General features: G+C 43.9%; 1 protein-coding gene across 1 annotated transcript in view; it reads right to left on the reverse strand.

Annotated features, from left to right (window-relative positions):
* Nucleotides 1-20,274, reverse strand: part of ADCY2 (adenylate cyclase 2) — a gene marked incomplete at its 5' end in the record, with an annotated part of 149,422 nt that overhangs the window by 124,959 nt on the left and 4,189 nt on the right. The window lies entirely within an intron of this gene.

A 20,274-nucleotide genomic window follows, 5' to 3' on the forward strand; every position in this document is an offset into this window, starting at 1 on the left:
ATTAAGCACTCATCCTGGTTTGTTTGCAGAGAGGTTATACAACATCAAGCAATTATTATCTCACACTTGCCGGCATTTTCTCCCATTATTGCTTGATTTACCACAAAAAGTAGCGGGGGGGGGGGATGTGCTTGTTGCACAAGAACACCAAATCAGCTTTAACGGAACAACCTGCTTCTCTGCCCCAAATTCACTCAAATCTCGTTGATTTTGTAAATATTTATTAGAGTTTCCAAATTAGTACAAAGAAGAAAAAAAAGGAAAAAGAAGAAAAAAAATACAAAAAGTAACAAAAAGTAACAAAAATACAAAGATACAAAAATAAAAAACAGTTAAAACAAATATAGTTTCCATTACTTATTTCCATTAACTTGTTTCCCAGACCTCCTCTCACCTCCCCTTTTTGTATTCCAGTTCAAATTCTTAACTCAGCAAATCCTTATTATAACTTATTATAACTTATTGCTCAACCTTTACATTACAGCTGGTAGCCACTTAATTTCTGTCCAACATCCCTCTAATGTCCATTAATTTTGCAATGCCTCTGCAAATAGTCTTTAAATTTCTTCCAGTCTTCTTCTGCCGACTCTTTTCCCTGGTCTCGGATTCTGCCGGTCATTTCTGCTAGTCCCATGTAGTCTATCACCTTCATCTGCCATTCTTCCAGAGTGGGTAAATCTTGTGTCTTCCAATACTTCGCGATGAGTATTCTTGCTGCTGTTGTTGCATACATAAAAAAAGTTCTATCTTTCTTTGACACCAATTGGCCGACCATGCCCAGAAGAAAGGCCTCTGGTTTCTTAAGGAAGGTATATTTAAATACCTTTTTCAGTTCATTATAAATCATTTCCCAGAAAGCCATGTCCATGTTTGTAGATACTACTCCATTCATGTCCCCCATCAGAATCAGGTTATCATCTAGATGGTCCAGTAAAGTCTCATGCAACTTCTTAAAAAATTCAGATTTCCCCTCGTTTGGTGCATAAATTCCTACTATCAAAAATTTCTCTCCTTGAAATTGAATTTCAATTGCCAGGTATCTTCCTTGCTCATCTTTAAAAATTAACTTCGGTAAAAGTCTCTCCTTTGCATATATCACTACTCCTCTTTTTTTAACTTTGTCAGATGAAATAAACTCTTGTCCCAATCTCTTATTAATAAGTAATTTCCTGTGTAGCCTCATTACATGTGTTTCTTGTAGGCAAATCAAATCCAATTGTTCTTTTTTTAATATATGAAACACACTTTTTCTCTTCCGAGGGGAATTAAGTCCATTACAATTCCAACTTAGAAGTTGCAGAGCCATGATGGGGTTACTTCACTTTACCTCCAACTGCTCCAAGTAGCTGTTCTTTTTCTGTCGGTGGTGTCTCTTTCTCTGGACTGAGGAGTCCAAATGATAAGTTTGCTATGCCCAAAATTCCTTTTTCCAGTGTTTTTGGCTCTTCTCCTGATTCTGCTTCTTTCTGTAGGTGTTCTTCGTGGTCTTTCAAAAACTTGTCTTTATCATTCACCGTTCTTATTCTTATTTTCCTTTCTTTGTATTTAAAAGATAGGCCTTGGGGAAATTCCCACCTGAAGGGTATCCTTTTTCTCCTCAACAAGATCTCTGTAGTAGGTCCTTATGTCCAAAATATGTTTTGGGATGTCCTTGAAGATCTCCACGAATGAGTCTTCAATTTCCAAGGTTCTTTGGTAGTGCAGATTTAAGATTTTGTCTCTTTCTTCTTTTGTTCGAAAAGTGATCAAGCAGTCTCTTACTTTGTTCTTCCTCTGTCTTTTCCCAATTCTAAATGCACTCACTATCTTAAATTCTTCCTTCCCCAAGTCCTCTTGCCAAAAGTCTATAAATTCCTCTGTAAGAAAGTCCGCCAGGTTCTCCTTCTCACTTTCAGGTACCGCTCTGATTCTCAAATTCTTCTCCTTCCCTTGTAGTTCTATCATGGACAATGTCAGGTTGTGGTCCTTCAGTTTCTTGTATGCAGGTAGTATCTTCTCCTGGGCGGCAGATGCAATTCCTTTCGCTTCCTCAGCTACTTTTCGAGTCGTGGCCGATTCCTCAATTAATTTTTCAATAGACTGTGTATTAAAGTTCACTTTCTTTCCCAGATCATTAATACTTGTAGTGTTCAAGTCAATTTTTGCTGATGCCTCAGCCACCTGTTTATTTGTCTCAGCCACTTGTTTATTCATTTCTGCTACCTGTTTTGCTAAATTTTCCAAAGAATCATTAATTTTACTAAGTGCCTGAGCCAATACATCTTCAGATGACATAGTTTTTGTGAGGAGAATCAGAACTTACAAGGTTAAACAGTTCTGAGTGACGTCTCACATTCTGAGGCGTGGCTATGTACACATAGGAGAGTGTTTCTCTCTGTGTGTTTCTTTCTTTCGCTTTTGACGGAGAAAGCGGAAAGATACCAGCCAATTCACCGGGCTGATTTACGATGTTTTTCTACTCATTAAAGACTACTGGAGATAAGAGGAAAGCCTGCTTTCAGTTTGATTTATTTTTCCACACACAGCAACCGTTTTCCCCGCTGCGTGAACTCTGCTAGGACTAAGCTAAGAGAGCTGAAGTTGTTTTGTTCGGCATGGACAGCCAGTGACGCAGCAAGGAAGCATGCCGGACGCCATTTTATCTAACAGGTTATGGAGGGTCAGCCAAGCTTTTGAAGCTGTTGCTGCGTTGTGCCTGTGTGGGGGGGAAGCCAGCTGAGCTGGAGCCAGTTGGAGTTTTGCCTGACGTTTTGAGGCAGAGAGAAGCTCGCTGGGAGGATCTGATCTGCTGGACCGGGTGCCGGAGGAGCTGCTGTTACGTGAGTAAGCTGAGCCCCGGGGGAGAAGATGGCAGATGGCCAGGAGTCATATGATGTCCCGTTTGAAAAGCTCACAACCCAGTCCTGGGATATCTGGGTTAGAAGAGTGAGGGGGTGGTTTTTGGCCACAGGGCTCTGGAGTATAGCCCAGAAGGAGCCAGCACCCCCCACGCCAGTTGCTGCTGAGGTTGACGCAGCAGGCTTTGAGGCTGCTTTGCTGGAGGATAGAAAGCAGAGAATGCAAAGGGAGCTCTGCATGTTGAAAGCAAGCGTGGACGCTTTGCTGTTGCCCCACTTGGAGGGCGTTGAGTCGGCTCAGGCTGCCTGGGAGGTGCTGAGGAGTCTGTGTAAAAGCTCAGCAAGAGACCAGGGCCGGGAGAAAGCCGAGAGCCCAGAAGGGGCTGCTGGTCATGTCCCTGAAGTCACAGCCTCAAGGAGAGCTGCAGAAAAAGTCGGGGGGGGGGGGCAGAGAAGACCAAAAGCAAGTTTGTAAAGTTTTCCACTGTGTGTGATGAGGAGGAACGCCGTTTCAGAGGGGGCAGAGCTGGCACAGAGAGCCCATCCGGTTACAGAGGGGGGGCCAGGCCAGCTGGAGGCCCAGTTCAGTTTTTTTCCACTCGGCGATGCTTTGTCTGCAAGTCTGTTTACCATTTGCGTCGATCCTGTCCGCGGAGAGCCAGAGAGACTGAGCAGGATGTCTCCAAGGTCGCTTCCCATGGCAGTCAGCCAGGTTTCCATGGCAGCCAGTCCAGGAGAGGGGGCCAGCGTGGGAATGCGCAGGGAGGACGTGACACAGGAAGTGTGGAGGACGGTTCTTATCTAGCCTCCATGGCAACGCTAGAGGACAACTCCAGTGAGGGGAGAGTGCTGCGTTGGGTCATAGACTCCGGTGCCAGTCACCATCTGATGCCAGCGCCACCTAGTGGTGAAATGTGGAACTGCAGGGCTGTTTCAACTGGGAAGACAGTCATTTTTGCTGATGGGTCACAGAGACTTTTAACCACTGTTGGAAATGTGTTTGTTTCTTTTTTACAGGCAGAGCTGGAGGTCTACGTTGTGCCTGGAATGAAGCATTGTCTTTTATCTGTATCTTGTCTTTTACAGGAAGGGTATAAGATTTGATTTGAAAATAATGTCTGATCTATTTCCAGGGGTGGGAAACAACTGGTCAGTGTTGCATGTCAGAACAACCTCTTTGTTCTGGAGACACCTCTGGAGGGTAAGGGGGACGCTGAGGAAGCACAGGCGAAGTGTGCAAACGTTCCACCTCATGATTCATGTGCTCATTTGTGGCACAGGAGAATGTCACATGGCTGTTGGGAAGGTATCCAGAAGTTGCCCCAGTGCACTGTAGGTTGCAAGATAAAAGCATGTGACCGATCCCTAGATTGTAGGGCATGCAGAAGGGCAAAGTAAAAAGGTGCAGTTATCCCAGATTAGAGAGGGTAACCACAAAGCCTTTTGAGCTTGTGCACACAGACCTTTGTGGGCCCATGCCAGAGAGTCTGGGCGGGGCCAGATTTGCGCTGACGCTGACAGATGATTTTACCCAGAACGCCTGGGTCTTCTCGCTGAAATGCAAAAGCGAGGCAGCGCAACTGATCAAAGATTGGGTTGTGGCAGTAGAACTACAGTTTTCCACCAAGGTGCAGAGTTTCCAGAGTGACCAAGGCGCAGAGGTCACTGGGTCTGCTCTGCAGAGTTTCTTCCGCCAGAAGGGAATACGTCACTGGTTGATGGTTGCTACCTCTCCTCAGGAGATTGGTGTGGCGGAGCGCAGGAGCAAGGCACTGGCCGAAGCAGTTGACGCTTTACTGTTTGACTCTGGTTTGCCTCAGAGTTTTTGGGGGGAGGCGGTGAAGACGGCCAATTTCACGATGAACAGGTCCTACAATTCAGTGGTAGGTGACACCCCGTATTTCTTGCTGCACCAGAAGAAGCCGAAGCTGCATTTCTTCCGTGTGTTTGGTTGTGAAGCGTGGGTGCTTGTGCCAAAGGTTCAACGAAAGAAAGGTGACCCGAGGTCCCGGAAAATGATCTTTTGTGGGTACGAGCCTGGGACAAAGGGGTGGAGGTTTGCATACCCAGATGGTGATCAGTCCAGGATTCTAGTTAGCAGAAATGCTGAGTTCTGTGAGCAGAATGGTTGGTCAAGGATCCATGCGAATCCTGACGTTCTCTCAGAATGTCTGTCTGATTCTGAGGAGGAGGGAGAGGCAGAAGCTGAACCTGTTGATGAGGACCAGGTCGCTGAGCAGGGTCAAGAACAGGATTGTCCTGGTCGCTGACCAGGGTCAAGAACAGGATTGTCCAGAGAAGCGGACACAGAGCAATGGTTCCAAACTACAAGAAAAAAGATTCCACCTAAACATTAGGAAGAACTTCCTGACAGTAAGAGCTGTTCGACAGTGGAATTTGCTGCCAAGGAGTGTGGTGGAGTCTCCTTCTTTGGAGGTCTTTAAGCAGAGGCTTGACAACCATATGTCAGGAGTGCTCTGATGGTGTTTCCTGCTTGGCAGGGGGTTGGACTCGATGGCCCTTGTGGTCTCTTCCAACTCTATGATTCTATGATTCTATGATTCTATTCTATGGGCATCTCCACAGGTTGTTAAAAGGGAGCCCAAGAGTGAGCCTTTGTCTCCCGTTAGCAAAGTTCAGAAGGCCCGAAGATGCAGTAAGTCAGAGGGGGAGCCTTCTGGTACCAGTGAAACACTTGCTGGCCCCAGTGGGTCAGAGGGAGCACCTGAGACAGTGCTCAGACATTCCGCACGCTCCACGAAGGGGGTACCACCTGAGAGGTTTCAGGTCACCAGCGTGTGGGTTGGTTTCGCACAGTGCGAACCTGAGAGTTTCGAGAAAGTTCAACAGTTGCCTGAGACAGAAGCCAGGAAGGGGCAAGAGGCAATGGGAATGGAGTTGAACTCAAAGAGGCCTGTAGATGTATGCTCACAGTTTCCCTCAGGATGCGAGACGAGAGGGGGTGTGAGGAGAATCAGAACTTACAGGGTTAAACAGTTCTGAGTGACGTCTCACATTCTGAGGCGTGGCTATGTACACATAGGAGAGTGTTTCTCTGTGTGTGTTTCTTTCTTTCGCTTTTGACGGAGAAAGCGGAAAGATGCCAGCCAATTCACCGGGCTGATTTACGATGTTTTTCTACTCATTAAAGACTATTGGAGATAAGAGGAAAGCCTGCTTTCAGTTTGATTTATTTTTCCACACACAGCAGCAGTTTTCCCCGCTGCGTGAACTCTGCTAGGACTAAGCTAAGAGAGCTGAAGTTGTTTTGTTCGGCACGGACAGCCAGTGACGCAGCAAGGAAACGTGCCAGACGCCATTTTATCTAACAGTTTTTGGTTTAGTCTGCGTAGCAGCTGCTCCTCCTGGTGCTCCAGATGTTGAGGCCCTTCGCTGATATGTGGTATCAGCCTGGTATGTTTTGTCAGACCTGGTATTATGTGCTGGTTCTAGTTTTCCTTTCCCATCTGCCATAACCCTCTCATAAAAGTCCAAGGTCAATCCCACGCCTGAGAGGGGGATTTTGGAGAGGAATTTTCCAGTGGCGCAAATCTCTGCCATTGTTTAAAACTGCCATTTTAAAACCTGCCTTCATTTTTGCTCCCTCCCCCACCCCGACTTCATGCAAATCCAGGATTATGATGAGGCACTACAAACCCTCCCATGGGGGCTGCGTGATGACAGCCTTAGATTTTTCTGTGTATAGGAAATCACAGAAAAGCAGACAATGTTTGATAGTTTCATATGGGTTCACTAATTTCCCACTGATCCCTCCTAGAGTCAGTTTTTTGGAAGCTGCTGTGGTGAAAGAGATGCACTGCTTTTGATCTAAGCCATTTCTTCCATATGTATTACCTGCACTGTTTCTGTCAGAGGTTTTTAAAATACCAGCTCTTAAACCATCTGAACCCAGAACCTTAGTGTTTCAATTGAGTTAACCACTTCTTCTGATAAACTAATCCATAAATTCATTGACCATCACTTGAATGTGGAATTAATATAATCCATTTAGGAAATTATTAATATAACTCTCTGTCTTTTATGAATATATAATGATTCTCAATAATCAAATTCCTCTACAGTTCTTTGTCTAGAATAATCTTTTTACAGTCACATCCAATCTTCCGTATTTTTATTTATTTATTTGCTCATTTAGAGGCAAGTACCGGTAGTTTTCTTGAGCTCCCTCTGCTTTCAAAAGTACTTTAATTTAATGTACAGTATATTTCTGCAAACTAAGTAGGGATCTTTAACATCCAATATTCACCAAATATTGTTTGCACTAAACCCCCCCCCCCGAAATGCTTATTTCATTGTGCTTAGGGCTGCAATTATATACTCTGGGAGTTGACATACATAGGATTGCATTGTAAGTGTTTATTTCTATTATCTTACCAGATAGTATAATTTTTGCATACAAAGACTTATAACCTAATAAATGAAGATTCCACATAGGAAGCAAGCATCCTCGATCTTTCCACTTTCTAGAACAGTCTTTCCTACTCCTGATGTTGTAGACTACAACTCCCATCAACACCAGTCAGCATACGCCAGCCAGTGGCGTAGTGTGGGGGGTGCAGAGGGGTTAGGGTTAGGGGGCGCAAATCCACGGATTAGGGGGCGCAAATTACTTGCCTTGCCCCGGGTGCTGACAACCCACGCTACGCCACTGACGCCAGCATACACACACAGCATGGCCGTGCTAGTTTGGGATGATGGGAAGTGTAGGGCACAATAGCTGGAGGGCACTGGATTGGGAAAAACTGTTTCAGAAGTTAGCAGACCCTGCATCCTCTCTTAAATAACAGAATAGGTTAAGCATGGCAGAGCACAAGAGCTTGAGAACTCTACAGGGCAAGTTAAGCAGAGGTTGGACGGCCATCTGTCATGGATGCTTTAGTTGAGATGTCCCTTCCAATGCTACAATTCTAGGACTCTTATTACTGTAAGTCTGTGCTGCTTACTTAGAAAGGGCAAATCCCACTAATGGGGCGTGTTTCAAGGAATGTGTGTCTATGACAGCGGCCTAATTCAGCCAAACTTCATGCAATTCATGTTTCATGGTGAAAACACTGAAGAGAGATCATATACTTTTGCATCATATTTATTTGTTTATGAATCTTATACACAGATAGCTTGTGGGACCAGTGAAAGACACCTCAGTTTGCTTTGCAACCTCCTGAGTAAAGGATGTCATGCAAAGCACTGGGGGCAAGAATGGCTCAGTTTTATATTTCCTTGCTCCAATTACAAGCAGACCCTGACTTGGGCAATACTCTTAAGACAGCGATATGTGGCAGAATAAGCACGTCCATTGCAACCATTGAAGGGGAAGACTGTCCAGCGCATACCTGTCTATGGGCATCAAAGCATCCGGCCGACCACTCTCAGAAAGACCAGGCTGAATGAGGCAGACCTTCCATCTGATCCGGGAAGGCTCTTACAAATATTGACTTGGCTTGCTTACTAGGCAGCCTCTGCTTGTCCTGCCAGCAGGGGAATGTTCCCACTTTACGGAGCTGAATCAGCTCCACTGCTACGTGGTAAAAAAGAGAACTTAAAACCCCTATGCACTCTCATCTTAACAGTAAGCCTTCTATCCATTCCTTCCAAAAAGTTACTAGGATATCCCCCTGAACGTGAAGACACTCAGCCTGGGCTGCTTCAAAAAATGAAGCTGGCTGTTACTCAACTTGGCAATTGTATTAGAAATATGGCATACAAATGAGTTAGTGAAGCTGTTTAAAGCACCACTGATTTCAGTGGGAGACAGGTATGCTTACTTTAACTTCCCCTCTGAAACAGTGGCCATCACAATGTTCATGCCTCCTCACATCTAAAATAATCTGTCAGTATTAGGCAAAGTCTAAGTACTGGCACACTTGCACACCTCTGCTTCCAGGAAAAAACAGCCTTTATTTTACTGTTTCATCATGCCAAGAAACCATGCCCTCCAGCTATTAAGCAAGTATTTTAAAAATCCTAATTAGAATTACTGTATAATTGATCAAGTGTTACTAAATCTATGCATTATTCAATAAATTTAATGGGAGCAATAAATAGTACTGATTTCAAAGAATATTATAAAAAAGAAGACAAACATGCATGAGGTTTCATCTTATACCACAGCAAAATAAAACAATATCCATTAAAAATATTTCTCTATAATTCTGTATTTAGGAACCCAAATCCGCAGTGGAGTCCCTCAGATGGTTGGATGGTGCCTTGTACGCCTCCTTCCAGCAACACCTACAGCCAAGCTGGTGCCAAACATATCGCCCTGCTTTCCTTTGGATCACATCAGTGAGACCAAGATGGGGGTCTTGTGTGTACTCTTGTCATCTGGCCAGCCCAGAACCCCCATACACACTGCTCAGGCTTGCACCCCAGAGAGGTCACTTTGGTGCTGCTGATGCTGTGGTTTGACTTAACCCCCAGAGGCGCCTGCCATAGTCTCTCAAGACAGATGGATGCCAACAAAGAAACCTACCCAATGCTACTTTCACCAAGTTGTGGTAATGAAGATGAGACATCTAACAAAACTGCAGCTACCCACCCACAGAAAGGCGAAAAACCTTTGAACCCAGGGCCAGTTGCAGTTGGGAGTAAAACTCTTTTCCAGCACTGTTCACTAGTAGCCACCGCAAGCACGTGGGAGCCCCTATTTGCAGTGGGAGCCCCTAAACAGAGAAGGCAGAGGAAGTTTCTGTTGGTTTCTGCTCTCTTCACTGTGCAGCGAAATGCTTGTCACAAGACAATGTTTACATTCCACAGTCAGTTGCTGTTGGAGTTTTCCCACGGGAAAGGGAGACTGGATGTGACGTACACTGGTTTCCTGTTTTCACTGTTCTTTGCAGTTCAGTGTGTGTTGTTCTCTCCGTGCTTTAGAGGAGAGAGGATGTTTTCTCTGCTCCGGCAGAGGCAAGATGTTTTTCTGTAATCTACCAGCTTTGAAAGGTAAATAAAGCAACTTAGAGTATGTGCACGTATTCCTCATCATTCCGCTGTGCATGGGACACTGCTATATCAACAATATTTGGTTCCGGGCCCAGAAAAACGCAGTCATCTTAAGAATGGGCTCCAGATATCGGACCAGCGGCAGAGGGACGGATCGAACGGTATCTGCTCTGCGCGTCAAGATGATTGATGAGGTATGTGCTACTGCTCCGGGCAGCCTGCCAGCTACTAACTAATGGCTTTATGGCTGGACTTTGATCTTTTAAGGCCGTTTGCCGGGCGTAGGCAAGGGCTCAAAGGATCAAGTTCCTATGCTGGGGAAATCGAAAGTAATTTTTAAAAGTGCTTTTGGACTAAAGCAGCTGCAGAAAATAGTGACGCAGCATGATTTAAGGCAGCAGAGACAAAGCACTTTTGAACTTGCCTTTGGAATGAGGTTTTGAAGCACCAGTAAAGCAGCATGGTTTAAAGCAGCAGAGATGACGCAGAAGGCTAATGCCAGAGTCATGATGGCTAGCTGCAGAAGGCTGGCTGAGGCAAGAGGGGAATTTGATGCCAATCAGCCAAATGCTCAACTCACAGTAGCCTGTGATACTGCCGTGATTCAGAATGAAGCAGATCGCCAGGGTGATAGCTGCATGGGCAAGGGGGAGACTTCACAGACGTCATCCCATAGTGCAGTGGAACCACCAGATGGCGTCAAAGCTTTAAAGGCAGTGAAATGCTACTCGTGTGGACGTCTAGGCCATATGAAGAGGGAATGCAAATATCCCAGGGCCAAGACAGAGCAGCGCAGTGGAAGCTCATCGCGTGGAAGAGGCCAGAGCAAAGGCAAAGGTCCAGTGTCCAGGACAACGCAGCACAAGGCAATGGTCTCACGCTTCACTCCAAAGGTTGCAGAGATCCAGAAGACGTCTAGATCTTTCTTCGTGGTTGATTCAGCAGCGACCCACCACATGTGCAACGATAAGCAACTGTTCGTGTCTTTTACACCGCAAGAAGGTGTGATTCACCAGGCGGATGACCACACAATCCCCAGTAAAGGCTACGGAACTGTTGTTCTTCACAGTTTGGACTTATCGATACAGAATGTGCTTTATGTGCCGGATGCCAAACATAATCTGCTCAGCATTGGACAGCTGAATGAGCGGAAAATTGACGTTTCCTTTAAGAACAAAAGGTGCATCATCACAAAGAAAAATGATTATGTATTGTATGCTGAATATGTTGATCGTTTGTATGTTTTGTATTATGATGATGTTGTGCAGAATGACACTTGTTGCATTGCAGGTTCTAACAAAAGTTTGCATGCAGAATGTATTCACGATTTTCACCGAAAATTTGGTCATTTGAATTTTGAGGCAGTATCAAAAATGCCTGCCTTGGTTGAAGGTATGACTATTAAACCCTGCAGGTACCACATGAAGTGCAAGGCATGCGCAGCAAACAAGGTGAAAATGGCTGCGAAAGGTAAGGTGTCTAGTAGGCAAGCTACAGAACCATACCAAATTGTTCATGCTGATTTGGTTGGACCACTAGCGCCCTCTTTGGGTGGAAACAGGTACTTCATGGTTTTCATTGATGCATTTTCCAGGTATATTTATGTGTACAATCTCAAGCAGAAATCAGAGGCTTTTCCTAGGTTCAAGGAATTCTGTGCTTGGTTGGAAAATGTGCATGGTAAGAAGGTAAAGACTCTTTTCAGTGATCGCGGGGGAGAATTCACTTCTCAGCAGTTTGAGGCTTTTCTGACTGAGAAAGGAATTCAACACGATTTGTCTAGTCCTCGCTCGCCATGGCAGAATGGACTTGCAGAACGAGCAAATCAGATATTGCTTCAAGGGTTAAAAACCTTGCTGCATGATGCCAATCTTCCAGAGAGTTATTGGGCCGAAGCTCTCTCATGTTTCACTTACAGTTATAATCGCAGGTTATTGTCAGCGATTGGTTGTACCCCCTATGAGAAGATGTTTGGCAAAAAGCCATACATCAAACACATGAAAATTTTTGGTTCTGACATGTGGGTTCACTCACCACAAAACTCCAAGTTAGACAAGCGTGGATTGCATGGTATCTTTCTAGGTTATCAGAAAGGGTCTTACAGAATAATGATGACTGACTCAAAGGCAATTAAGCTCACAAGAAGTGTTGAGTACAATGCCAAGTGGGGGGAGAATGTGGGAATTTTCCAATGTTATCCTGATGACAGTGATGAGACTGAGGATAGTCAAAAGCAGCCACAGCAACCCACACCCACTGATGAAGGTTCTGATTCTGAGTCTGAAACTGAATCGGGTGATTCAGAGGATTTCAAGAGTGCGAAAGCCTCTATGCGACCCTCTGAAAGCTCTGATCAAGAATTGGAGGAACCATTGTTCACAATAGGTCACTTTTCTCCCAAGAAGGAAGAGGAGAGTGTTGAAGACCTACGGCTAATTCGCAGGTCACAAAGAGCCACAAAAGGCAGACATCCAAAGAGATTTGCTGATGAATTTGCTAAGATAGCAGTAACAGCTGTTAAAAGCTCCAAGAAGGTATTTGAACCTTCAAGTTTCCAAGAAATCCAGGATTTGGATTCAAAGGAAGCTGAGCCATGGTTAAATGCCATGAAGGCTGAGCTTGATTCCTTGGAAAGGAACAAAACATGGGACCTTGTTCCAGTAGTTCCAGGAATGAAACTGCTTGGAAGCAAATGGGTCTTCAAAGCGAAGACTGATCAAAATGGCAAGATAGTCAGACACAAAGCCAGATTGGTAGCCAGAGGTTTTGCACAGGTACCAGGTGAAGACTATCACGAGACCTACTCTCCCACAGTGAGGTATGAGAGCATTAGGCTTATGCTCAAGCTAGCTGCAGAGGAGAATCTACACATTAGTCACCATGATGTGAATACAGCTTTTCTGTACGGATCTCTAGATGAATCACTTTATATGCTTCCACCTGATGGCATACAGGTAAAACAGGGATTTGTTTGTGCTCTGAAGAAGTCCCTTTATGGTCTCAAACAAAGTGCACGGTGTTGGCACACAAAACTCACTGAAGTATTGTTTTCTCTAGGTTTTAAGCAAGGGAAAGCTGATCCATGTGTATTTGTCAAAGAGGAGGGGCAAAAGAAACTGTATTGTTTGTTTTATGTTGATGATCTTTTATTCTTTTGGAAGGATGTCACAATGTACAATAATGCCCTAGCTCAACTGAAAGAGCACTTTGACATGAAAGATCTTGGTGAGGTAAACAACTACCTATCTCTGGAAATAGAGAGAGATCAAGATGGTAACATTCTAGTACACCAATCACGGAAAATTGCTGATGTGTTAAGCAAACTAAACCTGATGGATGCTAACCCTGTAGACACACCGATGACAACAGGTTATCAGGTAGATGACACTGAAGAAGCATTTTCTGACACTACACTGTACAGAAGTGTGCTAGGCAAGCTAAACTTCATTGCCAGATGTTCAAGACCAGACATTGTTGTTAGCTGTAATTTGCTAAGCAGACAAGTCAACAATCCTACTGTTAAGGATTGGAAAGCTCTGAAACGCATAGCGCGGTATTTGAAAGGCACTATGCATTACAGACTGAGATTTAACAATCAGAAGTCTGGTGGTCTTGAAATATTTGCAGATGCAAGTTTTGGAAGTGACACTACAGACAGGAAAAGTACGTCTGGAGTTTGCTATATGTACAATCAGGGTCTATTAAAGATTGTGAATGGTTGTTACAATTGTGCAAAGACATGAAAATTCCTGTCAAATGTCCAATCCAGGTTTACCAGGACAACAAAGCATGTTTGGCTTTGCTGAATTCTGAAGGTTGTAAGCAAAGCACGAAGCACTTGCAATTGAAGTTGCAACATGCTAGGGAACGTATTCAGAAGGGACTCGTAACGGTGTCCTATATGCCAGGTAATGAAATTCCTGCTGATGTATTGTCCAAGATTGTATCAAGGGATCAACACTGTACCTATGTGCAGAAGTTGGGTTTGTACTGATATTGTACAAACACGCTGCCCAGTGATGTTCACAGAAAGGGGGAGGATGTTGGTTTCTGCTCTCTTCACTGTGCAGTGAAATGCTTGTCACAAGACAATGTTTACATTCCACAGTCAGTTGCTGTTGGAGTTTTCCCACGGGAAAGGGAGACTGGATGTGACGTACACTGGTTTCCTGTTTTTCACTGTTCTTTGCAGTTCAGTGTGTGTTGTTCTCTCCGTGCTTTAGAGGAGAGAGGATGTTTTCTCTGCTCCGGCAGAGGCAAGATGTTTTTCTGTAATCTACCAGCTTTGAAAGGTAAATAAAGCAACTTAGAGTATGTGCACGTATTCCTCATCATTCCGCTGTGCACGGGACACTGCTATATCAACAATAGTTTCCCCTACAAGAGGGAAGGAGAGGAAGGAGGAGGCTGGAGAATATGGAGACCAGTCTTCTTAAAGGTGAGGTGCCAGGCCCCCCAAGATCCTGCAGGAAGATCCTCCTTCCTCTTTGGACAGGGTGGCAGCTGCATTGCCCCACAGACTGGCTGCTGAGTTTCCGAGGCAAAAGATAGCCTCCCTCCTTTGCCTGTCTGTCAGCATCCCCTTTCAGATATGTGTGCTCAGTTTCAACTCCATACCAAGGAGGTGACAAGCAGATACAAAAAAATTATTTTTAAATGATGGGTGACTATGTGTTTTCATACTATTTTGTTTAATATCAACATTACAGAGAAACGGAATACGCAAAGCTAATCGCAAAAGTGTCACACTTGGGAGGCTTACAAATTGTGTTTTTCTCTCTCCAGGGAAGCTTCTCCCTGACCAGTTTCCAACAAGATGAAGAAGAGGCCGAGAAAGGGGAGAGGAAAATGATTGCAAAGTTCTACTTTATTCTCCTAATTCTCTTACTACAGACCAAAATGTATGCAAATCACTTATTGAACCCAAACACATTCGCTAGATGCAATCTAATAAAGGCTTTCAGAAGGATAAGACTGGGAAAGGCATTTGTTGTGGCAGAGCACTTGTTTCACATGCAGAAGCTACCAGGTTCTAATCCCCAACACATTCAGGTAGGGCTGGATATTGTGGAGAGCTACTTCTGGGCAGCATGTTGTGCAAGATGGAGCAATGGTCTAACTCAGGATAAGGCAGGTGCTTCTCACTCTAGCCAAGTGGACACAAATGGCCACAGCTCAGCATGGAACTGAAGGTGCACCTACAACCTGCCTTGGAATTTTGTGTGCCACACACAGGTGCCAATACTGAAAGGGGTCCCTGAAGTTGTTGCAAAATCACAGGCCCACATTCCTACATCTTGTCCTGTTCTTAGTGTGAGCAACTGCTTCTGCTCTTCCAAACCCGCCTGAAATAACCCCCATCAAGTTAGTTTCTCATTTTATTGCAGCTGTATCCCATTCTTTCAAGTTCTCCCACTTCATTCCCACCACAGCCACGCAAAGCAGCTTAGCAGCCCAAGGTGAAAAAGGCAACTTTGTGCTTGAGCAGGGATTGAACCCAAAGGCTTCCCAAACAAAGTCTGCCTACTAAATAATGCCGGGGGCCTTACTTTGCAATGAAGAGAATACAGTGGTATTCTTAATTCAAACTTAATTCATTCCGGAGGTCCGTTCTTAACCCGAAACCATTCTTAACCTGAGGCGCGCTTTCGCTAATGGGGCCTCCCGCTGCCGCCGCACGATTTCTGTTCTCAACCTGAGGTAAAGTTCTCAACCCGAGGTACTACTTCCGGGTTAGCCAAAGTGTTTGTAACCCGAAGCGTTTGTAACCTGAGGTACCACTGTACAGGCTGCCATGCATCTCCTACCAATGGCAGAAAGCTAGGCACTCACACCAGGAAACTCCTTTGGGAAACCCAGCTGACCCTTCCCTCTGCATCTTTAGGCAACAGGTAAAAAGAGCAGGGTCTCAATGTGCCCTTGTTTCAGTGTGCTCCCACAACATGAAGGAGCCTGGCATTATTCATTTGCTTTCTGCGCTGATGTACCGTTAGTGTTGCTTTGGTGCTTGTTTCTTTGTTCTCCTGTTGCTTTATTGAGATTTATGTTCTTTACGAACCTTTATGAACCTGTTATGGGAAAGTAAGGTGGGACTGAAATATTTTAATAAAACATGCTGCTGACTCATGTTTAACTGATTGACAACAAGCTCTGTACAGAATATGACTCACAAGTGCTACTGCCCTAGCCGGTTAAACTCTTTCTTCCTAATTTGTAAGATTCCATACTCTTATTTTCTCTGCTCTTCAGGTTACTGAAAACCACCAATGCCAAAAGTGCCTTTCTCATGTCACTCAAAATATCTGTGCAAATTCTTTAGCAACTAGAGTTAAGACAAGCACATGAAAAATTCTAGTTGTACTCCTGTAAATAATGGAATTGCAATCCAAGAATATGTCATGTATGTGTAAACACCTAAGCCACCCAAAGAATGCCTCCCAGCATCAGACTGAGCAGCAGCTATCAGTTATTGAGAAGGGCCCAGAAGCCTCAGCCCAAGCTCCCTCTTGGGCCTTCTTGGTGGTGGCGCCCGCCCTGCGGAATGCCAGATGTCAAGGAAATAAACAACTATCTTTTAGAATACATCTGAAGGCAGCCCTGTTTAGGGAAGCTTTAATGTCTGATGTTTTATCATGTTTTTAATATTCTGTTTGGAGCCACCCAGAGTAGCTGGGGGAACCCAGCCAGATGGGCAGGGTATAAACAAACAAACATTATTATTATTGTTACCCCATCCATCCTTTAGAGAATTGGTAAGAACAAGAAATGAAAGATATTGGAGAGTGGAGAGGTAAAATTAATGGGAGGACATTATTACATTATATTGTTGATCAAGTTACTTTCTGAAAATCTTGCCTGATTGTTCTGCAACAGGGACACTTCCATTTGAGAAGTCCACATCCAGCATCCTGCTGAGAATATACTAAACTGGCCTCATATTTTTCTTGATCATTGTTATGGAAAGGCAGATTATGCTCTCAGCAACATAAAGCACATATGGAGAAAAGCAACTCTGGTTCTGTTATACTGCCTTGAAATGTACACTTGAATTTACAGGGGAATTAAGAAAATCAGTAAATCAGTGAATTATTATTTATTCATAAAAAAATCAAGATTATAAACAAGCTGCCCAGATGGAAAGCAAGAGACTTTTATTGCTTATTTATAGTAAGTAGTTCTTTAAATACAGACCTTGCCAACAAAGGTCCGTATAGTTAAAGCTCTGGTTTTCCCAAGAGTGATGTATGGAAGTGAGAGCTGGACCGTAAAGAAGGCTGATCGCCAAAGAATGGATGCTTTTGAATTCTGGTGCTGGAGGAGACTCTTGAGAGTCCCATGGACTGCAAGAAGATCTATCCATTCTTAAGGAAATCAGCCCTGAGTGCTCACTGGAAGGACAGATCCTGAAGCTGAGGCTCCAAGACTTTGGCCACCTCGTGAGAAGAGAAGACTCCCTGGAAAAGACCCTGATGTTAGGAAAGATGGAGGGCACAAGGAGAAGGGGACAACAGAGGATGATATGGTTGGATAGTCAAAACAAAACAAATTCCTTCCAGTAGCACCTTAAAGACCAACTAAGTCAGTTCTTGGTATGAGCTTTCGTGTGCATGCACACTTCTTCAGATACACTGAAGTGTGCATGCACACGAAAGCTCATACCAAGAACTGACTTAGTTGGTCTTTAAGGTGCTACTGGAAGGAATTTGTTTTGTTTTGACTATGGCAGACCAACACGGCTACCTATCTGTAAATGGTTGGATAGTGTCTTCGAAGCTACCAGCATGAGTTTGACCAAACTGCGGGAGGCAGTGGAAGACAGGAGTGCCTGGCGTGCTCTGGTCCAGGGGGTCACGAAGAGGCAGACATGACTAAATGACTAAACAACAACCAAGTTCTTTAAAAAAAAAAGTCAGGAGGAAATCATGGGATATAAACAGAGTAGCCCTTGGCCATACATAAGCAGAAAATAAAAGTACACTTCTTTGTTAGTACTGTACAGTGGTACCTCGAGTTACAAACACTTCAGGTTATAGACTCCGCTAACCCAGAAATAGTACCTTGGGTTAAGAACTTTGCTTCAGGATGAGAACAGAAATTTCGCGGTGGCAGCACAGTGACAGCGGGAGGCCCCATTAGCCAACGTGGTGCTGCTTCAGGTTAAGAACAGTTTCAGGCTAAGAACGGACCTACGGAATAAATTAGGTTCTTAACCCGAGGTACCACTGTAATGAGCTTCTGAAGAGGCTCAGAGGCAAATGCTGCTTGCTTTCACTTAAAAAATATGTAAAAACCTGAAGCCTGATTTCCTCAGTGTGCACTTTATTATTTTACTGTAAATCAGTAATAAAGAGGCAATGCAGGTACTTGGTCACAGAGAAAGTAATATGATGGTTCAAAAGAATGTCATTTGAATGCATGGCACTCCTAACCTTGAATGTTCATTTCCAAAGTTGCCTCAGGAAATGTTATATTTAAGAAACTGTATATAGAAAAGTGTTACATTCTTAGAAGCGAAATTGATTAGTAAATTTTCAAACCATTCTGGATTTGCCAAAGCTGCACACTGATATTTTTAAGAGGTAGGCTGAAATCCTATACACACCTACCTACCAGTAAGTCCCACTGAACTCAGTGGCTTACTTCCTCTTTTAAATGCTGTTTCTCTAGAGTTATGATAGACTTTTAAGTATAAACTAGTCCGCATAGTTTATACTTAACGCGGTCAGAAGGTCGGCGGTTCGAATCCCCATGACTGGGTGAGCTCCCGTTGCTCAGTCCCTTCTCCTGCCAACCTAGCAGTTCGAAAGCAAGTAGATAAATAGGTACTGAAAGTGCAAGTAGATAAATAGATACCGCTCCAGCGGGAAGGTAAACAGCGTTTCCGTGTGCTGCTCTGGTTCGCCAGAAGCGGCTTAGTCATGCTGGCCACATGACCGGAAGCTGTATGCCGGCTCCCGCGGCCAATAAAGCGAGATGAGCGCCGCAAGTCGGTCACAAGTGGACCTAATGGTCAGGGGTCCCTTTACCTTTACCTAGTCTGCATCACCATACCTGGCATTCTAGAAGGACATATTGAATAAATATTTATTTTTAATGGCCTGTTATATATTGTGGAGCATTTTGTGATATTTGTGTTGATATTTATAATCTGCACATTTATTTGAGGCAATCCAACTAAAATTAAAGCCGTTCTGATTTTAATCAGGAGGTTTGAGCTTAAACCCAGGCCTAAATGCCCAAATCCATTGCCAGCTGGAGTGTCCTTGCTATTTGTAAGCTGCATCTTATTTTTGAGACAAGAATGTTTTATTTCCTTTGGAACTGCCAGTGTTACATTTCTCAGAAAAATTAATGCACTCACAGACACAAATCAGGAATGATATTATTAAAGTAGACCATTTACTGCAAATTTCAAAAGCAACGCAGAAGAATAGTCTCATTATATAGGAATATGAAAATGCTGAATAATATGTTTCAATTTATGCAACAGATGTAATTGCAGGATTTACATTGCATATAATTTTGCAAATTATGATATGAAAATTAGCATTATGATCATAACTTTTTATCTTTTATTACTATGTAACACCTATGGTCAGTCAGTGAATGAAAATGTAGTTTGCATAGTCTTACAATTTATAGATAATCAGCCGTTCTCTTTCATCTTTCTGATTACCGCTTAGTAATTATGAATTCTCAGACACAGCAAAGATGCAGCACAGTACATTGTAAACAATAAAAGGAAAATTATACCTGATAAAATACTTGACCCTTGATAGTATCTAGGGTAAGAGAGACTAGAAGGGGGGGGGAGCTTTGAAGTATAAAACGTCCAGTGACCCAAAGGTTCTGGTTCAGCAGCCAATGGAAGATGAACACAAGGACAAATATTATGTCATAAAGCAAACTTCATGGATAAAACAGTAAGTGGCTAGTTCTTTCTCCCTCTCTAGATCCCATTTTTCACTGCTAGCCATTGGGAAATAAAGCCTCCTAAATACATTATAAATGAGCTTTCTCCCCCTTCCTATGGCATGCCTGGAATGCCAAAGACAAACTAAACTATAACATTCTTTCTGGTGGTGAGAGCAGTTGAACAGTGGAAAGGACTCCCTTGGAAGGAGGCAGCCCCTGCTTTCTAGGAGGTTTTTAAGCAGAGGTTGGGATGCAATTCCTGCACTATTCTATTTTTCTGTGATTCACAGCCTCTCTCTCAGCCTGCCCAGCCTCTGCCAATGCAAACCGTGGCTTCCATACTGCTCAAGAGCCCCTCAGTTCAGAGCTGCAGCCATGATGACACACTTACAGCGAGGAAAATGTTTAAACTAGCCTAAGAATGTTTCAGATGCATAACAAAATCAGGATCAAGGGGATTGTGCATTTTCAACACAGGCTCTTTAAATGCATTTCAGTTCTATGACGTCCACAATGGAAGTTTGGATTTTGTAGGCAACACCCTCCCTCTAATTATTTTATGCAC

Source organism: Podarcis erhardii, assembly GCF_964252035.2.
Source record: "Podarcis erhardii genome assembly, chromosome: 8".
Taxonomy (NCBI): domain Eukaryota; kingdom Metazoa; phylum Chordata; class Lepidosauria; order Squamata; family Lacertidae; genus Podarcis; species Podarcis erhardii.